The sequence below is a fragment of the Epargyreus clarus genome, unplaced genomic scaffold (genome assembly GCF_041222505.1).
Source record: "Epargyreus clarus isolate Ecla_fem2 unplaced genomic scaffold, WU_Ecla_fem_2.2 ptg000006l, whole genome shotgun sequence".
In the NCBI taxonomy this organism is placed as follows: Eukaryota; Metazoa; Arthropoda; class Insecta; order Lepidoptera; family Hesperiidae; genus Epargyreus; species Epargyreus clarus.
Genome location: NW_027332214.1, coordinates 12,648,445 through 12,671,218, shown reverse-complemented (window position 1 = coordinate 12,671,218; position 22,774 = coordinate 12,648,445). Strand labels below are relative to the sequence as shown.

The following is a 22,774-nucleotide window of genomic DNA, read 5'->3' as shown; positions in this document are numbered from 1 at the left end:
TTAGTAAACATTGGCCTTATAATTCTAATGCTGTATTATACAAATCCATACTAGCATCACTTTGTTCTTCTTAGCTCATTGATTGAAGATGTACCTACATTGTCCGGTAATATAATATTTTAGTAGACTATAAAATACAAATATAATTCAACAGTTATCAATAACCACAAGAGTCTAATAATATAAGAAAGATAAAAAACAAGTTGGAAGCAGATTCCATTCCAGTTTAAATAATGTTCATCCTTTCCATAAGACAAATTTCCTCCGAGACTGTCGTCATATCAGTAGAGATGAAATGCAATTACTCAGAATCTCACGTCGGAAATATCTCAATGTAGCGTGGTGTCGCTAACTTGTAGTAAACGTAATATATTGAAACTTTTGTTTTCATTTCCTTGTCAATTATGAAGACGTTTACTATAGAATATGTTGCGTACAAACACTACTTAAAACAATCTCATTAAATGTTTGTAATGACGAAAGAAAAACACATTTGATCCTTTAATTTTTGACGTTCACAATTTTTAACATATTTATTATTCTAATCTAAGTATTATACATATAAAAAACTATTTTCACTAAATATTTATAAATGAACGCAAAAAACAAGTACACGAAGGCTATACGATACAAGGTACTCAAAATATAAATCTAAATTCATTATTTACATACGAGTATTTACGTGGTCGAGGATCGAATCCAAAATTCTCAGAGTATCCTTTTTTTTTTTTTTTTTTTGTTGACGAGGGGGAAACCTTCAAAAGGTACCCTATGCCGTGGGAGCGACACGGGGTTATGTGGGATTCTTACCGCACTAAAACCCCCCCGGTGGCCGTCCTCGACGCTGCGTAGAGGACTCCGGGATCTCGAACGGAACGCAACCGGAGTCCACTTGGCGCGTTGCCCCGTCGGGCTCCGCCCAGGTGAGCTTGAAACTCACCACACCATCTGGTGTTCACGACGGTATGCGACCACACATACCGCCGTCCATCCCGGGGTTGCTGGCCGGGCGGTTCGAGCTCCCACTCTTGCCGTCCGCAACCCCGGAAGCCCCCTTTTAGTCGCCTCTTACGACAGGCAGGGGATACCGTAGCCCTATTCTGGTCCCGGAACTACACTAGTTCTCTTGTAACTAAACGAGTCATCCAAATTTACCCATAAATTATTAATATCAATTCAGTAGTCCTAAAACCTTGTTATAATATTTTGCAAAGGCATCCACCACAAAAACTTTACGTGGGTGACGTACTCATGAATTTAAAAACAGATACTCGCGAAATGAAAGTAGAAAAAGAAACAATAGACAGAGGAAGGACAAAATATTTTTGTAGAAAGTCATTTAACGTCAACATCTGTCACTTTAGCACGAGGGGGAAATGCGGATATTATGTTATGAAACCATGAGCATTGAAACAACTTGAAAAGACAAGGAAGGAGGAAATTGTTTCGAAAAATAAGCGGAGTATTCAATAAGTGGAATCCCTTTATTACTAGTGCTATTTTGAAATGTTTGGCCTTAGATTTAAGGAAATCAGAATTACACTGACATTGGACGTGTTGACTACTTAAGTTACGAGATAAAAATAATAAAAAAGTTTTAGTAATTTAAGCATAATAATTTTATTAGGGATTTCTTTTGCTGCCAGTACAAATCTTCAGCTTTTCTTATCCATTTATAAATATAAATCTCATCTTTTAATAGGGATTACAAAAATTTAAATGTTATATAAATTCAGGTTTTGTTTCACTACTGGTCAATATTTACTACGATGACGGGTACAGGACACATAACACTACATTTTCCACAAAGTGCATCCATTAAAAGCCGAGCTCCCATTTCCGATAGGTGCAGATATCTATTGGAATATTAAATGCTAACATCATTTAATTGAATATGTTTTAAGAAGTCCTTAAGATGTGACAGAAAATAATAATGATATCGTTTAATAAACTTAAAACTACGGAAACTATGATTTGTATTTATACATAGACTACAGCTACAATCCATGCAGACAAAATAGCGAACGAACTTAGTTTAAAATTAAAATAAAAACGAATCTGAACAAAGAACACGATTGCTGGAATTGTTATCCATTGTTTTGTGATCCGGATTTGTTCTGACGAAATTTTGCGGGATCCCAATCAAGGGCTTGGAAAGGCGGGAACAAAGGGAATTTCCGAACACTCGAACAGGAACAATCAAAGGCTGATAATGCTTGTGACGTATTCACATCTTGGAACTTCTGATCCGATTCGGATGACGGTAATTTTTATACTATTTGGGCAATGCTTGTTGACGGTTATCTCAAAATGTATCATGTATATCACAATCAAGAAGCACAAAGTGCGTTACCAAATTCCAGGAACATTTGCAGTTATGTATAAAACATGAAACTTTTCATTGTGTTTTCCCCCTTTTATAACTTCGTTAGCATTGCACTTAGAGGTATTAGATTTGGTTAATTTATATTCTAAGTTTACAGGAAGCAATTCAATGTAATTTAAATCGGTTTAGTCAATAATTTAACGAATTATTTTCAGTAGCAACATTAACAAATTAATAAGTTAATTAATTTTGTTGCAAAAGTTTCTCCAATGTGTCAAACCATTAAAAAAATAAGTAGCGCATATATTGTTGGAAAGAACAATTAACATTTTCCGAATCGATTTTCAATTGAGGTTTTAGAGAAGTCATTTGGAAACCAGCTAAATCTGATTAAAATATTTAATAGCACACAAACAACAAATTTCATTAAGAACCTGAAAAAAAGAGTAGTAAAACAAAATCCGTTTCAACCTTTCATAAAGTTTAAATTGGTGACGGAAGACCAACGAAGGCGATGTATAATGGAATGTAACATGGAATATCGTTAACGAGAATATCTGAAGCATTCATGTTAAGGGCAGCAACCCTAATCCTTAAAAACGAAATGAGTAAATCAAAGGTTCTGGGAACGTGTGAACCGAGTTAGTAAAGACCTTGTCGAATAGACAACGAGTATCTTTTTGCTATATTATTTAAATATGTTATAAAAATTGCACATAAACTAAATTAATTAGTTTATTTGTATTCCATATCAGAATCAACACACCCATGCCACTCTAATCTATAAATCATTTGTGGTTGAATTCCAGAGGCACTACCACTATATCTATTTCTGTCTTATGCAATGTTGAGCGCATGTTGGTTTAAAGGATATGTAGGGAGACAATTATCTGAGAAGATCTAGCGTAGTCCTTCAGACGTAGCAACGCATCTAACGTATTAGTATCTTATCTATTCGACGGCGATTATAAATGTCCAAAGGCGCATATAATCACTCTCGATCAGGACTGCATGCTCGTTTCCTACTTCTATATTAAATAATTCGCTAATTACGAGTCGTACTCGCACATGGAGGCTTCCTTACCACCAAATGTTAATTATATTTTCATTATTTTTATTAAGTGACTATATTAAAATATGATTTGGTGTTCTTATTTGTATTTATTATAATAGCAGTTATAGTAGTAAACGGATTTTAAAAATTTCAACAACCTTTAGATCGAAAAATGCCAAAAAATACTGGTTTCTTGTATCGAGGGAGATCCACTTTAATATTCAACTTTATTTTATTTTTAGTATTTGTCTATCTGTTACCGTTCTAGAGATAGAGCGCTGTGACAGACGGACAGACGGACTGACAGCGAAGTCTTAGTAAAAGGGTTCCGTTTTAACCCTTTTGAGCTGAGCAAATAGCATACTCACTTCTTATTTCTTACAAATATCATTTCATAAATTGTCTAGGCATCAATGACGCCTATAAGTGTTACCTTAAAAATCGTATGAGCTTTTCCATACTTCCTCTCTTATATTTTACCAGATATCAGTAGGACCATCCGATTAGTAAAAGCCATGTAGTAGGGGTCCGGACAAAAGGTTATTTGAACCGTCATTAAATTCAAGCTCCTACATTACTCCCGTTGGAAGGCGTTTTGTAATTGATCTTGTACTAAACGACTTGACACTTAGTAAACGAAAATAAGAAATACATTTTAATATATCGTGGCTTTTTATATTTTTTAAAAAACGCGCGTTCTTCTGCTGCTCTGTTTTTGAACCCTTATGCAAGATTATTACTCTTAATAATCCTTACTCCTTATCTCTATAAGGAATAAGGATTGTAAAGTATTTATTTTTATTAGTTTACGAGCTTTCATCCTCAATGGGCTAAATAGAGATTAATTTTCTATGATCCCTTCTTCGAGAGCTAATGCACGAGCGATAGTTTATCGCCCGTTATTGATAATCAATTTACCCAGTTTTTATCTACCAAACATCGTCATTTGAGATTGTCTCGTATAAAGAAATAGTTCAATATCGATCGGTATGTAAGACATTGGATAGATTAATTATAAATAACTGGCGTGTATTGACGATTGTTAATTGTCGTTGACTATCTCCGCCCGTTGTTGCAGACGCCGTTTGTTGTTGAAGGTAGTCATAATATCGTTAGTATTGAAGCATACTTCCTCGTTACTAATTGTTGTCGACTGTCGCCGCTTGTTGTTAGAGGCGCCGTTTGTGGTTGATGGTCGTCGACACGAAATGTCGTTAGTGTATTAGCATAATGTCGTTCGTGTTTCATCTCTTAGTCTTTATCTAAATTTACAAGAATATTCTATACAAAATTTCATGCCTTTCAACACTTAAGCTGAAGCTGGGCGTTGTTTACAATTATATCTACCGTTTCAGCAAATATTTCCGATTTATTTAATTTTTGATAACACAATTCGTATCGTAATTAAGTAATGCAGCGCTATCTTGGCCATTAATGAGCCGTAACAGAAATTGGAGCAGGCACTTATGTACGGCAGCTGTTAAGTCATAAGCGTTGTGCGAGAAAGTTATTGCTCAATTTTCCTATTTAAAACTAGAATTAATGCTTTTACAGGTCTTCTGTTTCTCAAACTAATTGATAATAATTCAGCTCAGCTTAAGGTAATTTGCCGCAAATGTCATTATATCTAACTTCGCATAGGGTTCCTGGTTCTATCACGGGTAAAGTAGATATAATTTGATTAGATCGGAAAACGGATTTTCATTCTGGGTCTACATAATATGCTTGTCTTTGTAAATATTTATAGCACTTGCGGTATGAGACAAACTTAGTATGGGTGAACAATCGTTCCAACTTAGCTTTCAAGGTTAACAACGCATCTATGGCCAACCTCAGGGGATACTATTATCCTATCTGGGGTCAATTAAACGTCCATGCGCCTTGCGTCCAGTAGCCTTTTACTATACTTGATAGTCATTTTATTTATGATTTTATCTTTTTTACTCTTGATTGTATATATTGTTAATTGGAAATAATTTGTATATATTTTAGCTTTAATAATTTCTTGTTATTGAAATCAAACTCATCTAGTAGGTCTTGAAGTCATGTAATAATATAGTCACATAAACGGTACAGAGTAACGATATAACAATTATACGTAAGTAAGTTCACACTAGTGATTAGAAGTATTATAACTACACAAGTATCTCCGTTATTCGACTGCTCTTGCTGAAGTCTCCGACCAGAATGTCGCTCTCTGTTAATTCGAGCGCCGCCAAGGTGTCGTCCCCACTTCACCTACCCGCATCTGTTTTTAAACTGTAGTATCAAATGAGTCACTTATTACTTTAATGTAACGTTATAAAAATGTGATATCGTTAATATCCAAGCTTCTTATTAACGACGATAACATTCGGCCGTCCTGCTCACACGTTCGTCCTCGATCGTGTATGGTCTGATGCAAGAGCTGCAAAAGAAAACCAGTTGTTTAATGCCTAAGTCCAGAAGAGTTACACATTTTCTTGTAATACCGACTCGCACGTAAGAGGCCCGAACTGTTTATCAAAAACATGGCTTAAACTCTACGCATTTTCTTGCAATACCGACTCGCATGTAAAAAGCCCGAACTGTTGATCCGAACTAAGGCTTAAACTAGGTGATGTTCATATAGAATCACACTAGTTGTGTATTACCTAGGTTATAAATCTGCCCCAACAGTGTTCACCACGGATTTCTGTTGCAGGCATAGTTCATAAGGACTCTTTACATAAATGTCATATGCGCGACAGGTATTGAAGCGAATGCATTAGACCATTGTTAAATAATAAAACACACGGTTTAAACTAGGTGATGTTCATATAGGATCACTCTAGTCATGTATCACCGCAGTTTTTATACCTTGTTTACGATAACATTCGGCCAGTGCTCAACTCAAATTTACTCTAAAAATGCAATATTCACTCAATGTAATACATCCACCCAACATACATACATACATACACCCAACCATATGCATCACCAAGAGACACCCGCGAACATTACACTGCTCGAGGCATCTGCACTAATCCATCTTAACTACAGATAAATAAAAATCAAACTAAAAAAAGTTTCCTACACCTACAGTAATGACAACATCTAGCTGCCCACTTTACTTATGTCTGGATTCTAAGTCCAATAGTTAAATCTCCAACAACTATTGATTCGATAAAGTTACGCATCAGAATCACGACGTTTATCTTATTAGTCCATTTCGGAATGCTCAACAACCTGTTCAATAACTGTTATACTGATAGATAGATAGATCTATAGTTGGCCACTAAATGAATCTGTGCGACTCAAAATACTATTATAAAATTATTTTATTACTACTTAGTACTTCTTTTAATTATTACAATGTTATTTTATACAAATAGTTGCCTTTCCAATGTACGTCTTTTATCAACTGATGAAGCAGTATCAAAATAATAATATATCGTGAATATTTGAAATGAATGATATCAAAGTTAAAGACTAAATAATGGTAAACTAACCATGAATTTCACACAATATAACACGTATAAGTTGTATGAACCCAATTTTTTTACGTTATTTATCACAAATTCAAATTATTTCTTTCAAAGTAGGTCCACATAACCCACTTTTGAAAGTCAGAAAGAAATTTCATTACATTAAATTGAATTTATATTCAGTTATAATAATACATACTATTACATGAATTTCAAAATTTAATTAACAAAGCAAAGGACCCATGCGTTCACGTCAGCGACATACTTGTCAATTGTGTATGGCTTAACTACTTAACTTTTTTTTTTTTTTTTTTTTTTTTTTTTTATTTCACCAAAAGTTTTAAATTAAGATTCCCATAAGGAAGTTATAGTTTGGGCTATTTTACTGTAAAAGTTATGCATTATACTAAGGAAGATTTGCTAGACTTTACGCAAACGTCGTTTTTAAAAAAAAATCAAATAATGTTATGGAAAGAATAAACACATTAAAATGGTCCGTTAATCTAAACGGAGTTTAAACAGACCTTGTCTTACATTGAGTTCCTCGGAAGCGGATTTTTTTTTTTTTCCGTAGGTAGTTATCAAACGGATAGTGTTATTGAATACACACTCGTAAACTACCTACCAAGAAAAATGACTTCAGAAACCGGCCATTATTTAACTATACTTATTTGTGTCTACAACTGATAAAAGATTTTTTTTAAACACGCTTTTATTTTTGCCACGCTTTTATTAACTTGACCTGTATGTATGTAACGGAATATTTGAATTCGATTTTTACCTACTTTGAACGGTCAGATTTATTTAAAAATTTTGAAATACCTATGACATGACATGATTTTAATAATCTTGTCCGATTCTAATTTTGTCTCATCACGATCGTCAGATTTAAAACTATAACTGTTTTACATAACATGTGGCTCCTTATCAATCACAACCTAAAATTTCTATGACCTGAAAAAGGTCTATTAAAGTTGATCATGATTTTATACCAGCCAGCCAAACAAACAGTTAGTCAAACTATCTTATGATACACCTTATTACCGAACAATTCATATTTATTATATATATTTCAAACGCCTCGGCTTCACCTGACTTTTATATAGTTTGTAATAAAAATTATATTAATGCGTAATATCTATATAGATTATATTAATATAATATGTATCATTTACAACCAACACTCTCAAGGAGATGCTCGATGTTTCTATAGAGAAAACCTAGACATGACGCAATTGTGAACCGTATGAAATTTATATGAAAAGTAAATTATTGTATAAGAAAATCCCATCGAAATGTACCTATGCTTTTATTTGATTACATTATTATTCATTTGGCTATGATATACATATAATAAGAATGAAATCTTCACGTGTTTACATCGAATATATTTGAAAAAGAAAAATTGTCTGTCGGTTTGTATATTTGAAAATGCATTAAAACCAAAACTACGAAGTCGATGTCAAAAGTATACATTTTTTTTAAAAAACATTACATGACCAGGTAATGGACAATTCCAAATTACTAACGTACTCCGTGATCTTGACAGAGGGCATTGTATAATTCAAATTATATTTTGAATCCACATGAACAAAGTCGCAGGCAAGACTCGTTTTAAAAATGCAATTCAAATTATATTTTGAATCCACATGAACAAAGTCGCAGGCAAGACTCGTTTTAAAAATGCAATTCAAATTATATTCTGACTCCACATGAACAAAGTCGCAGGCAAGACTCATTTTAAATATGGTATACAAGAGACTATCTAAATTTATGTAGGCTTCAGTGACCGTTTCTCACTTAATACGTATAATAACTTAATTGCTGTAACTTGTAAATAGAACTAAGCTCAAGTTATAAAAGCATCAATTTATTATTATTATTATTATTATTTTACTTAAAATAATTTATTCTCAATCCCATACAAAGTGGATCCCGTTTATCATTTCGTAAATGGCTCACATAATTAATAATATCGATAGTCTAAGCGTCTCAACGTTTAAGGTACAAACTTCATTTACCAGTATTTGATAGTGCCCAATTTTCAAACCAAAAGGACGTGTAATGTGTCAAATTCAAATTGAAATTTAAAGATTTAAAATTACGAGATGTAAAGAAATATTAATACAAAACGAAACGTTGCATACTAAATTTAAAACAGACATTTAATATTATGTATAAGTGAGTCAGTCTGAAGTAGAATGGGAGATAAGAGAGATATTTTTATATATAATATTCCAAAGACCGCTGCGCATAAGTTTCTCAGTTTTCTTATAGATCATTAACTAATGTGCATTTATACTTTATGGGAGTCAAAACACAGTAGTACACAGTACTGCGTGAATTCGCCTAGAATTGATGGAAATCTAAATTTGGCAACGTACGTATGCTTCTTTCATAACAATTACGTATCAAGTATATGAAATCAAAAGGAAACTTTCATTGATTTATAAAATGAAAATGTGAACAATGTAGATGTGAATGCAAGTTTATTTTTAAATATAGTCAATTAATATCCAAAAAAAAAAAAACAATAAACCTTAAACTCATTTACCATTTCCCTCCTGGGTACACTCAGCCACTCAATACCGTGGTCGTGATACTTTTTTGCAGGCAGTTAAATATGTACCACGTAGATATTATACATTTCTGTACAATTATGAATAATCAAAATTTTGCAACTTAATAAACGTGTCACTTATATCAAGTAGGTATACTGTACTCTGTAACTGCGTTTGTTGCTACCGCATAGTCCCTTCCATACAATAAAAACAAACGCATATACGTAAACCCCGTTTGAAACATTAAAAGTTATCAAAAATAAATTCAAATCTAACCTGTATGCAATTTCTGGCGTACATTAGCCTATATTAACAACCATTAGGTTCCCATATCTATAAAGCCTGACATTTAAGATTAAAGATCCTTAAAATATTTTCATAAGTACGTGTATTTCTATATATTTCAAAGTAGGTGTAACTTTAGAACAATTAGGATTTACTTTTTACACCACAGAATTTAACCAAATGGACAGATTTACCACAAGAACTGCCTTGCAAAATTACTTTTAGACACTTCTTCACAGAAAATGCACTTATTTTGAAGTAAACACCTCAGTTTACAATGTTAACAAGTAATTTGATAAGAGTAAAGTTTGTTCACAAAATTTAAGTATATCATTTTCAGAGGGTATTAACATTTCATTGAATTACTAGTCTCAATCTATCCATTTTCTTAATTCAAATGAGTTTTCCCTTACATCAACGACATTTATCTACCCCCATTTTTACTTATTCTACCAAGATGAATTCACATATGACATAATAATGTTTTAACTCACGGTTTTTATTCCTGTGTCAAGTATGTTCGTACTTACGAATCGCCGTCCATGATTGTGAGCTGGTTCTTGTACACTTCTGATGAAATCAAACTCATCTAGTAGGTCTTGAAGTCATGTAATAATATAGTCACATAAACGGTACAGAGTAACGATATAACAATTATACGTAAGTAAGTTCACACTAGTGATTAGAAGTATTATAACTACACAAGTATCTCCGTTATTCGACTGCTCTTGCTGAAGTCTCCGACCAGAATGTCGCTCTCTGTTAATTCGAGCGCCGCCAAGGTGTCGTCCCCACTTCACCTACCCGCATCTGTTTTTAAACTGTAGTATCAAATGAGTCACTTATTACTTTAATGTAACGTTATAAAAATGTGATATCGTTAATATCCAAGCTTCTTATTAACGACGATAACATTATTTAGTTATAAATGTTTTAAACCCATAAGATATAAGTCCGATAATACTAATACTCTAATAAAATAATAATAATAATTTTAATATTTTATAAGAATAACCCTCTAAACTTTACGCCGCTTATAACTTGTACCACGCGCCTATTATCTCCTAATAGTAATAATGCGGTGCGCGGCAAACGTTTCTGCGTAGTGCTCTTATCTGATGTATGGCGCGCCATTCGTGACGGAGGGCCGTGAAATTATTTCGAATTACCCTCATTTATTGCAATACATACATTACAAGTCGTTGTCCTACACATAATTACTATTATAGATAGAAAGATAATTATTTTACATGTGAAATGATAAACCAGATGAACTGAATTTAAGGTGGTAGAACCCTTTGTGGTTCGACTCTGGCGGCACCACCGCCACACCTATTTCTACCGAATAACAGCAGTGTTGATCTGTTATGTTCTGGTTTGAAGGGTGTGGTAAGGGTACATACTTTCCCGAGATTTCCAGCTTAGTCCTAGCTAGTCCAGCTAGTTTTTTATTACTTAAAATGACTAGATTAACTGAAATAAAACACGATGAAGAGTGATATAATGTCAGTTTATTTAAGTCTAATATTTGGATAATAAACTTCACAAAAAACAAAAGAAAGATGTTGTTTTGATAGGTTCAGTCATTTTGGTCCTTCGTGTCAAATTACTCATACAATCCAGATCCCTGATTACAGTACCTATTTAGCCATCAGATAAGTAAATTAGTAAATGATTTCTCAACAGACGAACTGTGTCAAGACAAATCTTTAAATTAACAATTCACACGAATAAATAAAATTGATATGTCTATTTGTAATGTCAAAATAAAATTAAAAAATCATACAAAAATATACGATACTTGTAACAAAAAAAATGTATTATTGTGTCTGTCTGTCTGTTTGTTCCGGCTAATATCCGAAACGGCTGGATCGATTTTATTGGGATTTTTACTGGCAGTAGGCTGTTGTTATATGGAGTAACTTAAGAAAAGTTATGTTAGAAAATAAAATAGGGTTCCACGCTAATAAATAAAACCCATGTAACCTTCCGAGTGGTTTTCAAATGCGAGTGAAACCACAGGACATATCTTGTTAACAATAAGCCGCTTCCTAACCGACTTATTGACTCAGCTAATTGGGATGCGTAAACAAAAACCATTACACCGCCTTATGGTGCTCAGCAATTAAATCTTAATCAAGACAAAGTGTATTCATTAAGGACGCTATGCCACCATTCCTGTCATCGCGCAAAAATGCTGTAACTTCGCTTGTGGGTCTCATCGCAAGCGAGTAAGCGACGAGCTATATTTTATAATAATAAATTTAAGTAAATTGGGTTACTAGATCCCGGAGTTCTCCATCAAGCGTTGAGGATGGCCACCGGGAGGGTTTTAGTGCGGAAGTCCCACATAACCCGGCGTCGCTCCCACGTCATGGGGTACCTTTTGAAGGTTTCCCTCTCGGAAACAAAAAAAAAAGGTTACGTACTTACTGGTATTAGATACTACAATTACAACACGGTCGTCTGAAATAAAACTCGGTTAAATAAGAGGTGCGTTTCTGTAACTTTTTAAGAACTCACAATTAGTGGGTTGAAAAAACATACATTTAATCTCATGAACAAATATTTAAACATATAAAATTGGTTTACGCGTATATACTCGTAAAATGACATAACGGTTTAAGAAACTTTATTCTCATTAAGAATTACAAGAAATCCACTTACATGAGAACATATTTGGTACTTATTCTAAATTACAATTTAGGTACAGTTCAGCATACACATTTATCATATGTAGTAGCAAGACATTTAGTAGTATTAAAAACAACTCTTATTATTTAACACAGATTTACATAATTCATATTATTACTAATAAGGTGGGTAAATGCTAAAAAGTTTTGTGACTATTGTACGCATCAGGCGGTTAATAATGAGCAATGTACTGATCTAAGGCGACTAGATGCGACAATACAGAAGTTGATTTTGTTTATCAATAAAAGTGTTTTTTTTTTTTTTCTATATTTTTTTATACTGTGATTAAAGTGTTTTAGGTTTATGATTTATTAGAGAAATGTTGATATGTTTATACTTTATTATTATTATTATTTCTTTTTATTATTATTTTTCTTTTTTTTCCGTTTTATTTTTTTATTGTTAATTTTGATGATTAAAATGTAATGTAATTAGTTATTTTAAAAAGTTACTATGCCATGATTTAATGCTTTTACTTATATTATTTTATTTTATTATAATATGTGTGTATATATGTGTATAGTTATATATATTTATCTAATATTGTTACAAGGTGTGGTTATTTATTTATTTATTAAGTAGTGTTTTAAAAGTCTTTTAAATGTGTATACGGATTGCGAGTTTTTAATATCTTTGGGCAGCTTATTATATAGCTGTGCTCCTTCATACATTAGATTCTTTTTTCCGTAGTTTTTAGTTCTAACTTTCCACAATACTAAGTTGTTAGCATTTCTTAGCCGCATTTTGTGTATATCTATCTTTTTAGTAAATTTAATTTGTGTGTGTATATTATTTGTTAAGATTTTTCGTACTAGCAGGCAGGTGTAATAAATATACGTTTGAGTTATGTTTAACAATTTAGTTTTTTTGTATAGTGTAACTGTAGGTGTTAGATAATTATAGCGAAAGAGAACCTTTATTACCTTATTCTGTGCTCTTTGTATTGTGTTTAGATTTGTTTTAGATGCCGAGCCCCAGACTTCGATCAAGTAATCGATATGAGGTTTGACGAGTGCGTTATAAATAAGGTATCTTACTTTTTGGGGAAAACAGCGCGATATACCACGAAGCATTCCAGTTAAGGATGCTAATTTGTTTTTAATTCTATCTATATGTGGTTTCCAATTTAAATTACAGTCAAGAATAAGGCCTAGATATTTGTCATGATTTGTTTTGTTAATTTCAACATTATTTATCTTAAGCGGGTTATAGTCAGGAATTATTTTGTTTTTGGTTTTAAATATAATGTAGTTAGTTTTAGAAATGTTAATCGTAAGCAAATTATATTGGAACCATTTATGTAGTAAATTAAGATCATTTTGTGCATCTGTAATAATTGCATCTATTGAGTGACCGAAGTAAAATAAGCAAGTGTCGTCAGCGTACAAAGTCACGTTTCCTTTCAAACCAACTTCATGGATGCTATTGATGTATATTAGGAACAACAAAGGACCTAAAATAGATCCTTGCGGAACGCCATACGTGACAGGTTTAGGTTGGCTCTTATTGTCACCAATCTTAACTATCTGTTTTCGATTGGAAAGATATGATTTATACATGTTAAGTGCAGTTCCAGTTATACCAATATTTTCGAGTTTTTTCAACAGTATAGTATGGCTTACACTATCGAACGCCTTTTTGAGATCTATGAATATCCCGAGGCCTATGTGTTTTTTGTCTAAATTGGTTTTTAGTTCAGTGATTAGGTCAATTGTAGCGGATAACGTATTGGACTTTTTTCTAAAACCATACTGCTTATTTGATAATATTTCGTTAGAATTTAGATAGTTTTCGAGTCGGTTATACAAAACCCTTTCAAAAATTTTAGATAAAACTGGAAGAACTGATATAGGACGGTAGTTACCTGGATTAGTTTTGCTACCCGATTTAAAGATGGGAGTGACTTTGGCAAGTTTTAAATTATCTGGGAAGGAACCTATTTCCAGACATTTGTTTATACAGTTAGTAAGTTGTACAATAATAAGATCTTTTACGCATTTTATAACTTTTGTGCTAATTCCGTCAATTCCACAAGATGTATTACAATTAAGATTATCGATAATTTTGCAAAGTTCAGTTTTAGATGTAGGTGTTAGTTGTGTTAGCGTAGATTTTATTGATTTGGCACCGATGAAAACGTTATGTCTGTGATATATAGAAGGTATTTCATTAGCTAGGTTTTTACCGATGGTTGAAAAGAACTCGTTGAAATATTCACAGGTTTCTTGCACACTAGTTATTACACCCGTTTCTGTTTGAAGTTTGACAGGAGCAGTAACTGTAGTTTTATTGTAGCATAACGTGTTTATCAGGGACCACATTTTAGTTGGTTTATTTTGACAATTTCTAAATGATTTACAGTAATACTCAGATTTTCTTCCCTGAATCATCTGTGCTGTTTTGATTTTTATATTAAAAAAAATATCTTCTTCTATTTTGGTGTCAGTAGGATTATTTCCGTATTCAAGCCACAATTTATTTCTTCTATCTATCATATCTATAATTTCTTTATTTATCCAGTCTTTCTTTATTGGGTTACATTTTTTTGACTTTATTGTTTTGCTTTTTTCGACACTTGTAAGTAATTTTTCTTCTAGTTTGACGTACTCATCTTCTTTATCGTTTTCGCTGATGTTCTGAATAATATTGTAAAGTTTTTCATAGTTAATAGCTACATATTTAATTGATTTCAGAGGTTCTGGTTCATAATTTTTTAGTTCAAAATAAATTTGTTTGTGGTCTGACATGCATGATTCTATAATAGCAAGACGGTAGGGCTGGTGTTTTATATTTGTACATACATGGTCCAAAATTGTTTTAGACTTGTTTGCTTCTCGAGTACAGTAATCATGTTCTATTTTATTAGTTATATAATAACCACTTTCTTTAATCATATTTTTATAATTAAGGACATATCTATCAGAACTTAGTAGGTCGTAATTGAAATCTCCAAATATTATTCCTCTTTTTCTTTTTTCAAGCTGCGTTGAATATTGATCTAAGAAATTCATGTGATTCGTACGTCCAGGTTTATATATTGCGCCTATGTCTATACAAAATGTATTTATATGGACCCAGAGATAATGATTGTCATCAATAGTAATTTCTTCGATCATGTTGTGTTTAAGGCTATAATGAACAAAGATTGAAACACCACCGCCTTTCACATTCTGCCTGTAGTTGAAGTAGTGTGTATATCCCGGAAGCTGAGTTCTTTTGGCTTCGTCCTCAGAGTTGATCCACGTTTCAGTTAGAATTATTATATGAATCACAGCATTTTCGAAGGACTGAATAATACAATTTAATTCATCTAATTTGCCTCGCTTGACAATACTTCGTGTATTAGCATAAAAACATTTTAGGGATTTTTTACTTACTATTATATCCGAATAATTTTTAGTAACTTGAAAGGAGGCGGTTTCAGCAATATTAACGGTAGCCTCGGTTATATTTAGCTGGTGGAGTTTTTTGACGGAGCAGAAATTATTTTAGGAATACCCTTTATGTATTTAATTCTAAGGTTGATTTCACAATTTTTTGTACGGTGGTCCAGTTCCTCCGTCAAGGTTTTCATATATGCTTGTTGCTGAGGGGTTTGGTCACCGAAAATCTTGACTTCGCTATTTTTTACATTGGACTTATGCCGCAGTATATATTTAGTTGTGTTTTGAGATTCAAAGCAGGCTTTTATAGGGCGCTTTTTATTTGGGTTATATTTTCCTAGACGAAAAACTTTTTTCGGTTCTACGCAGTCCGGGTCAATAGATTTTAAGATATTCCATACCATAGTTCTGTCATGTTCTTGTCTCTCCTTTGGGTCTTTGGATGTTGGTTCTGATATGCCGGATACCAATAAGTTCTTCGATCTCTCGCAACGCTCATTGAGTTCAGTTATTATTTCTTCTGCTTTCATTGAGGGGGTAGTTTCCTGACACGTGGTGGTGGATTTAATTTGTTGAAGTTTGGATTCTAATGACTTAATCTTCTCTTGTGTGGTTGTGTTAAAGTTTTTTATGCTGCTAACGTCAAGTTTTAGTTTATTTTGTTCTTCAGTCAAGTTTACAGTTGTTAATTTAATTTCCGTTACTTGTGATTTAATAACAGAAATATCTTCGCTTATTTTGGTAAAATTATTAATTTGCATAGTATTATTGGAGCTTAGACTTGCCATAATTTCGGACATTTGAGTTTGCATGGCCGTCATCTGTTTCCGCATCTCGGTAAACTCTTTTGCCATGTCGGACAACTCGGCCTTCAATTCTTCATTTTCATTTGCTAATTTTCTCTTATTTCGAAATGTAATTTGTGACGTGCCAGTAGCTTCAGATGGTTTATTTTTGATTGCTAGATTTGGGTCTGATCCGCATCGCGTAACGTTAAAGCCCCTTCCAGGCGGAGATCTCTGTACGCTCATATTGATCTATGTTGTACTCACTTGTGCAGCGGTGTGGAAGCGAACAGAAAATAAAGAGCCCGTCTCGTTTACTCGAGGTGTCCGCCCGCGTTGTTGTTGCAGAAATACAGCGTCGTATGTGTACTTAGAATATGCAAATTAAACACTGACTGATTTCTTCTACGTTAATGTTGAAAGTTGTTTGACTACACTTTGTCTTTATTTTCGATTAACTAGTAACACGTCTGCTCGGTACGCTCTCTGTACGACCACTCATAACACCACACATAACAAAAAAATAACTAATACTAATATGAAAAAATAAAATTTAAAGGTTATTTAATGTCTTAGGATTTACCAACATTTTTTTCCCGATAAAAAATCAATATATTTACTGTAGATGTACCTACAATTTAAATTTTTTATCGCTCCTCGCTTGTTTGTTGAGATATAACAAGTCCTGCGAATTTAACTAATGTTCATTGGTTTAATACATGCAATAAGCCTATTTGCCTGAAATAGACGGATTTTGAATCACCCTATCACTCATTTTTATTCAAATTATTCAAGCAATTACGCCATTATGTTGTTTCTTGAACGTAGAAGGTAAAAGCCTCACTAATTTTATAACGTGCTAACTATGTACAAAATATGTCAATTTCTGTATATATAGAAATTGTTTTTTTTTTCTTTTTTATAGTATAAGAATACCTAGCAGACGAGCATGCATTCCACCTGATTGTGAGTGGCTAGTGCCGCCCATGGATATCTGTGATCTACCCCAGATAAAATTAAATTCCTACCTGAGGTCGACCACAGGTGCGCCGCTACCCCTAAGGACTAAGCTGGAATGACTCGGAAAAGTATGTCTTCCTTACAACCAGAACATAGCAGCGCTTAACACTGCTATTATAAGGTAGAAATGATGGTACCGCCGGAGTCGAGCCTAGAAGACTCTAACACCTTTTTATCTTTAACAGGCAAAACGTTACATTGGTCATAAATACATTGGTCATAAATAATGGGTAAGTCAAATACAAAACATACCCAAGATATGAGTAGATATCGAATAAAAATCTATCAGATTAAAAAATATATCCGAAATATATTAGAATGGAATAATATTTTACACAACCGCAATACACAATAACTTTTTCGTCTGCACCAGAACTGTTCAGAATCAGTATCTTACCAACCAATACTATCTTAGTTCTATTAATTTACTATGTTCTAAAGATGTCTCCGGCACAAAGGCTCTCAAACAATGGAGCATCTGGAACACGATTGGCTGTAATTAATGTAAGCGCACTGATATTACTCCGCGCGGTAATGTAGCCTCCGGTGGTTTGTGCTGGAAACATGTTCGTTAAAAACTTTGATGGTATATTATCATGTACTTTACCGTTATCACTTGATTTGAATTTTAATTTGTCTTTATGCTTCGTATCGAAATCTTCTTTTATTTCTAGAATACCAACGATTTTGCCCCTTTTCAAAAGGTTAAATAATTTGTCTGAAATCCAAAAAGTCGTTACTATTTTACTCGTTTTTTATTCTTCTATTGTCATGCCAAAAGCACTTATTCTTATTGATACAGATTTCGATGTTCACTGATAACAATTAAATTTTAAAAACATTTGCTAAAATCGTTGAATTTCAGTTTTTCTCATGAACGCTTGTTATCAATCTATTCAATTTTTTTTACCAATGATCGAAATTTGGATAGATGACTTATTAATTACGGAGGTAAGTTAAATATATCAAACACATCCAAGCTACGAGAAATTATCGTATAAGATCCATTTAATTCAAGATATTTAACCAAAATACACAATAACTTTTTCATCTGCACTAGAACTGTTAAAATCTACTGATATTACCTTACCAGCCAATACTATCTTAGTTCTATTAATTTACTATGTTCTAAAGATGTCTCCGGCACAAAGGCTCTCAAACAATGGAGCATCTGGAACACGATTGGCTGTAATTAATGTAAGCGCACTGATATTACTCCGCGCGGTAATGTAGCCTTCGGTGGTTTGTGTTGGAACGTACTCGGCATTCAAATTTACTTAATGTATTGTTACTATGGAATTGTACACATGTTAGTGTAAATTTACCGACTATGATACCTTTATTAGGGATCCGTACCCAAAGAGTAAAGGGACTCCAAGCCTCCATTATCTGTCCGTCTGTTTGCCGTTGCAGATATTTTAATTTTTACAGAGTGTACGTATTTATATAGTCGTTTTAACAGCAAATACAAAAGGAGTTTAAAATAATAATCCAAGGTATTTATTAGGTACAAGAAACATTTTTTCTGTATTTTTTTGGGTTTGTCGATAATAAAACTACATTCATTATGAATCGAATTGTCCACTTTTTACGTGTTGCTACTGTGATAACAAATACTGAAAATAAATTGTTGGTACAGAACCTACCGCATATGAGTTCAAATCGCACTCTACCAATTGCATTAGTAGATCATACTGTAGTAGTTATGTTGTGAAGGTCGTTCGAAGGCGACATCACCGCCCATATTTCTAGATCTTGGGTGGCATTTAAACTGAGTCGGTCCTAATTGTTATTATTGTTTATGTTTCCACTTACTACTTGCCCATTTACTACTAAAATTAGATAGTCTAATAGGCCGAACTATCTTGCCTTAATTTTGAAGTCTTACAAAAAGTCTTCACGTATTTGATTTCAACTTAAAAATTAACTAAAAATGGTTATGACGCTCGTCGTTCATCTGCTGATATAAGCGCAATATTTATTTCCATGTTGTAGTGGTGGGATAAAACTCGTATGTTTAAATGATGTTATTAGGCAGACAAATATGATGCATTCCTACCTAGTCTTCAAGAGTAACGTATCTGTGGTCAACCTCTGTACCCTTACCATGAGTTTTCATAATATCCCACAATTTTACGTTACGTTTACTCAATACATTATTCTCTTCCGTTTGCTTCAGTAAACTGAGTAAGCGTAATAATAAGTAGGTGCTCAAGTCTTTTTGTCTACCTGACATGTTCGCAAAAAAGAGAGACAAAACATAAAGCGCCGTTTTGTCAATTTAGACATTTAATGTTACGTTGCTGACACTATAATTCTGATAGAATCCGTTAGGGGCGCTGACTGGAATTTGTATGGGCAAATACGTAAACAAATACCAAAACAGTCATATTTGTCAAAACGTAAAAACTCATGGTAAGGTTACAGGTTATATACCTGTCTTATTCGGGGTCGGTTATGGATTACCCCGTTAAGATCAAAACGATATTAATTTAGCACTGCTGACTTAACATTTATAACTTAAACAAGAATTATTAGACATGCTCAGTGACAACAAAATTCACAACGAAATCAAAATGTTTAGTATTTTCAAAACAAACGGCTGTTGTGGGACACCGTTGATTTTGGGCGGCTGCCGGCAAATCATTTGTCAACTAGGCAACGTTGAAATTAATTCCGGGATGAGCTAAAGCCCAAAGTTTGATTTCACTCCAAACTAGGATTAGGAAGGCAGGTTTGTATGCAAATTGCGTGTGAAAATTGTGCTGACTACCAAATGCGTGGTGTTTGGGTAGTCTATTTATTTACTAACTCTACGGAAATCGAATACTTAAAGAATTATAGTGATTTTTAAGTATTAGAATATTTGAGATAAAAATGAAGGAAATAAATGGATAATTCAGAATTGAATACAAAATATTTCAGCATCACAGCTACTCATATTTCTGTGTTATAAACGTGTGCGGCGCTACTGTGTTTAGTTTGAAGGGCATGGAAAGGGAGGTATATTTATCCGCACCGTTTCAGCTTCGCCCTCAGTAATAGCAACACATTCATCAATCTTATCTGGACTCAATTAGAGATGTCCATGAACCAGTCACCATCAGATGAAATGTATGCTAGTTTGCTTCAATATTAAAAAATATCCGTACCCACCCTCATCACAACTTTCCGCTGCAGACACTTCTGCAGACGCTGCGAAACATCCAAATACCTAAGTGACACTTTTTGGCAAGCGTCCCACTTTAAGGCTGGTGATTTACGTGCAACTCAAGCAGTTTCGGTCACACTTCACTATTCAAATCGGGTCAGCAAAAAGTGTGGAGTCGACTCCGATATAATTGGCGGCTCGAAACTATGGAGCGTGCTAATTGCGCCCGAAATGAATATGCATGAGCATCGATCTACCGTGTCGCGTGTGATTCGTTTGCAAACGCTATCATGGATTTATTTCCAGAGTTAGTGGATGGTTCAAGATTCGACTCCTGTCAAGCAGATATTTGATTGGTTATGGATTTTGACTATCTGTTTATTGGTCATAATTGGTTAGTTCGCGATGCTTTAATGTACAAATCCTCATAACTGTCTTTTTAAGGGTTTCTAGGTTGTGAAACTTGTGTTGGAATTGCGTGGACTATTGTTGTTGCTACGCACTGTCATAACATCATTGATAGTCTAGTGCTTGAAACTCAGCCTCTTAATTGCAGGATCCGAGCTTCTAATCCCAGACATGCATCTAGGATTTTCCAATTTTATTTACGTATTAGAAATTCATTATCACTTTCTAAGGCGGTAAACGAAAACATAATGCAGAAATCGATTTGCACTTCTTTAGAGAACTAAGATTTCAAATGTATAAATTATAACAATTCTTACTTAGCAAGCGCAGTGCACTATGGCCTAAACCTCTCTCACTCTAAGAGGAGACTCGTGCCCAACAGTGGAATTTTAATGGGTTGATGACAATATGCTTTGGCATAAAACATCAGGCAGCTTATTTCATACTTATAGAGAGATGATGATTTCCGAATTAAAACCGGGTTCGATCCCCAGACTGATATCTGCTTGATGAATTAAGATATCTCTTCTGGGTCTGGGTGTTTGCGTATACATCTTCGTGTGTTTTCATAGCATCTACGATTCAGGGAATCCAAGTGTGGAGCTATGAATGCAGAAAGCATTTAGCGTTTAATTTAGTTTAGTCTCTAATTCCTGTTAACTGCTGGCGCTGAAGATAAGATCCCATATCAGCACTCAGAAGTCTGCTGGATTATCTCATTCCATTGAAGCAATTTGAAGTTGCAATATAAACATAAAGTTGTCTTAATCGTAATATGCGAGGAATGTTTCAGCGCAAGATGTTAACTAGTAACATAATTTAACTGTCAAGGTTAATTAATAAACCGCGGTCGCCTTGTGTTACGCGTTAGGGCGAGTTCAGCACACATATAATATTGCTCGATAAATAACGTGTCTGCATCATGATAATAAATAAATAATAGCTAGCTACTAGTCTCTTTTTTATAATATAGAAAAAGCAGACGAGCATGATTACATGCAAGGCGGTGGAGCCGCAGGAGTTGAACCACAAGGAGTTCTACCACCTTTACCCATTTTTAGATTGCAGTATCAAAAGAACATGCAGTCCACCGAATGGTAATTCGCAACTACTGCTCATGGACATCAGTTACGAATACGCTCATCACAGATACCTTACCACTCCTAAAGACTATGATGATTGGCTCATTTACATATGAGTCAATCATCAAAGTCAGCCGGCTAACATTACCATCTTCAGAAATGCAAGCACCACTACGTTAGAAGCAGGAGTAGCAATGCTGTTGCAATGGTCTATCCATTGCTGAGAGTTCAAAAACACCCAGAACCAGTAGAATTAAAATTAATCTTTCAAATACATGCCTGATCAGGAGTTATTTTTGAATCTTTTTATTAAATTAAAGAAGATAATTAAGATAGATTAGATATAATTGAACCATTAACTTACCTAACCTAAGATTAAAATAATTCTACGCCATTACAACGGTTTCCAAACAATAATAAAATATAAAACGAATATTACATAAACAAATAATATAATAATACTTAAAACTAATGTGTCGGTGTAAGTTTCGCTAAGTAGAAAATTAAAGGAAATAATGAAATTTTATGGTTTGCTTCGTGGGAAATTCGTAACGGAAAACTGTGAGCTAATTATCTCGG

General features: G+C 33.6%; 1 protein-coding gene and 1 long non-coding RNA gene across 2 annotated transcripts in view; both read right to left on the bottom strand.

Moving 5' to 3' along the window:
- Positions 1-22,774, bottom strand: part of LOC140742992 (protein turtle homolog A) — a 74,543-nt gene that overhangs the window by 28,391 nt on the left and 23,378 nt on the right. The window lies entirely within an intron of this gene.
- On the bottom strand, positions 7,123-7,913 carry LOC140742525 (uncharacterized). Its single transcript, XR_012102295.1, has 2 exons — positions 7,649-7,913; positions 7,123-7,607 (listed from the first exon to the last, which is right to left on the bottom strand). It is a non-coding gene; the product is annotated as an uncharacterized LOC140742525 (long non-coding RNA).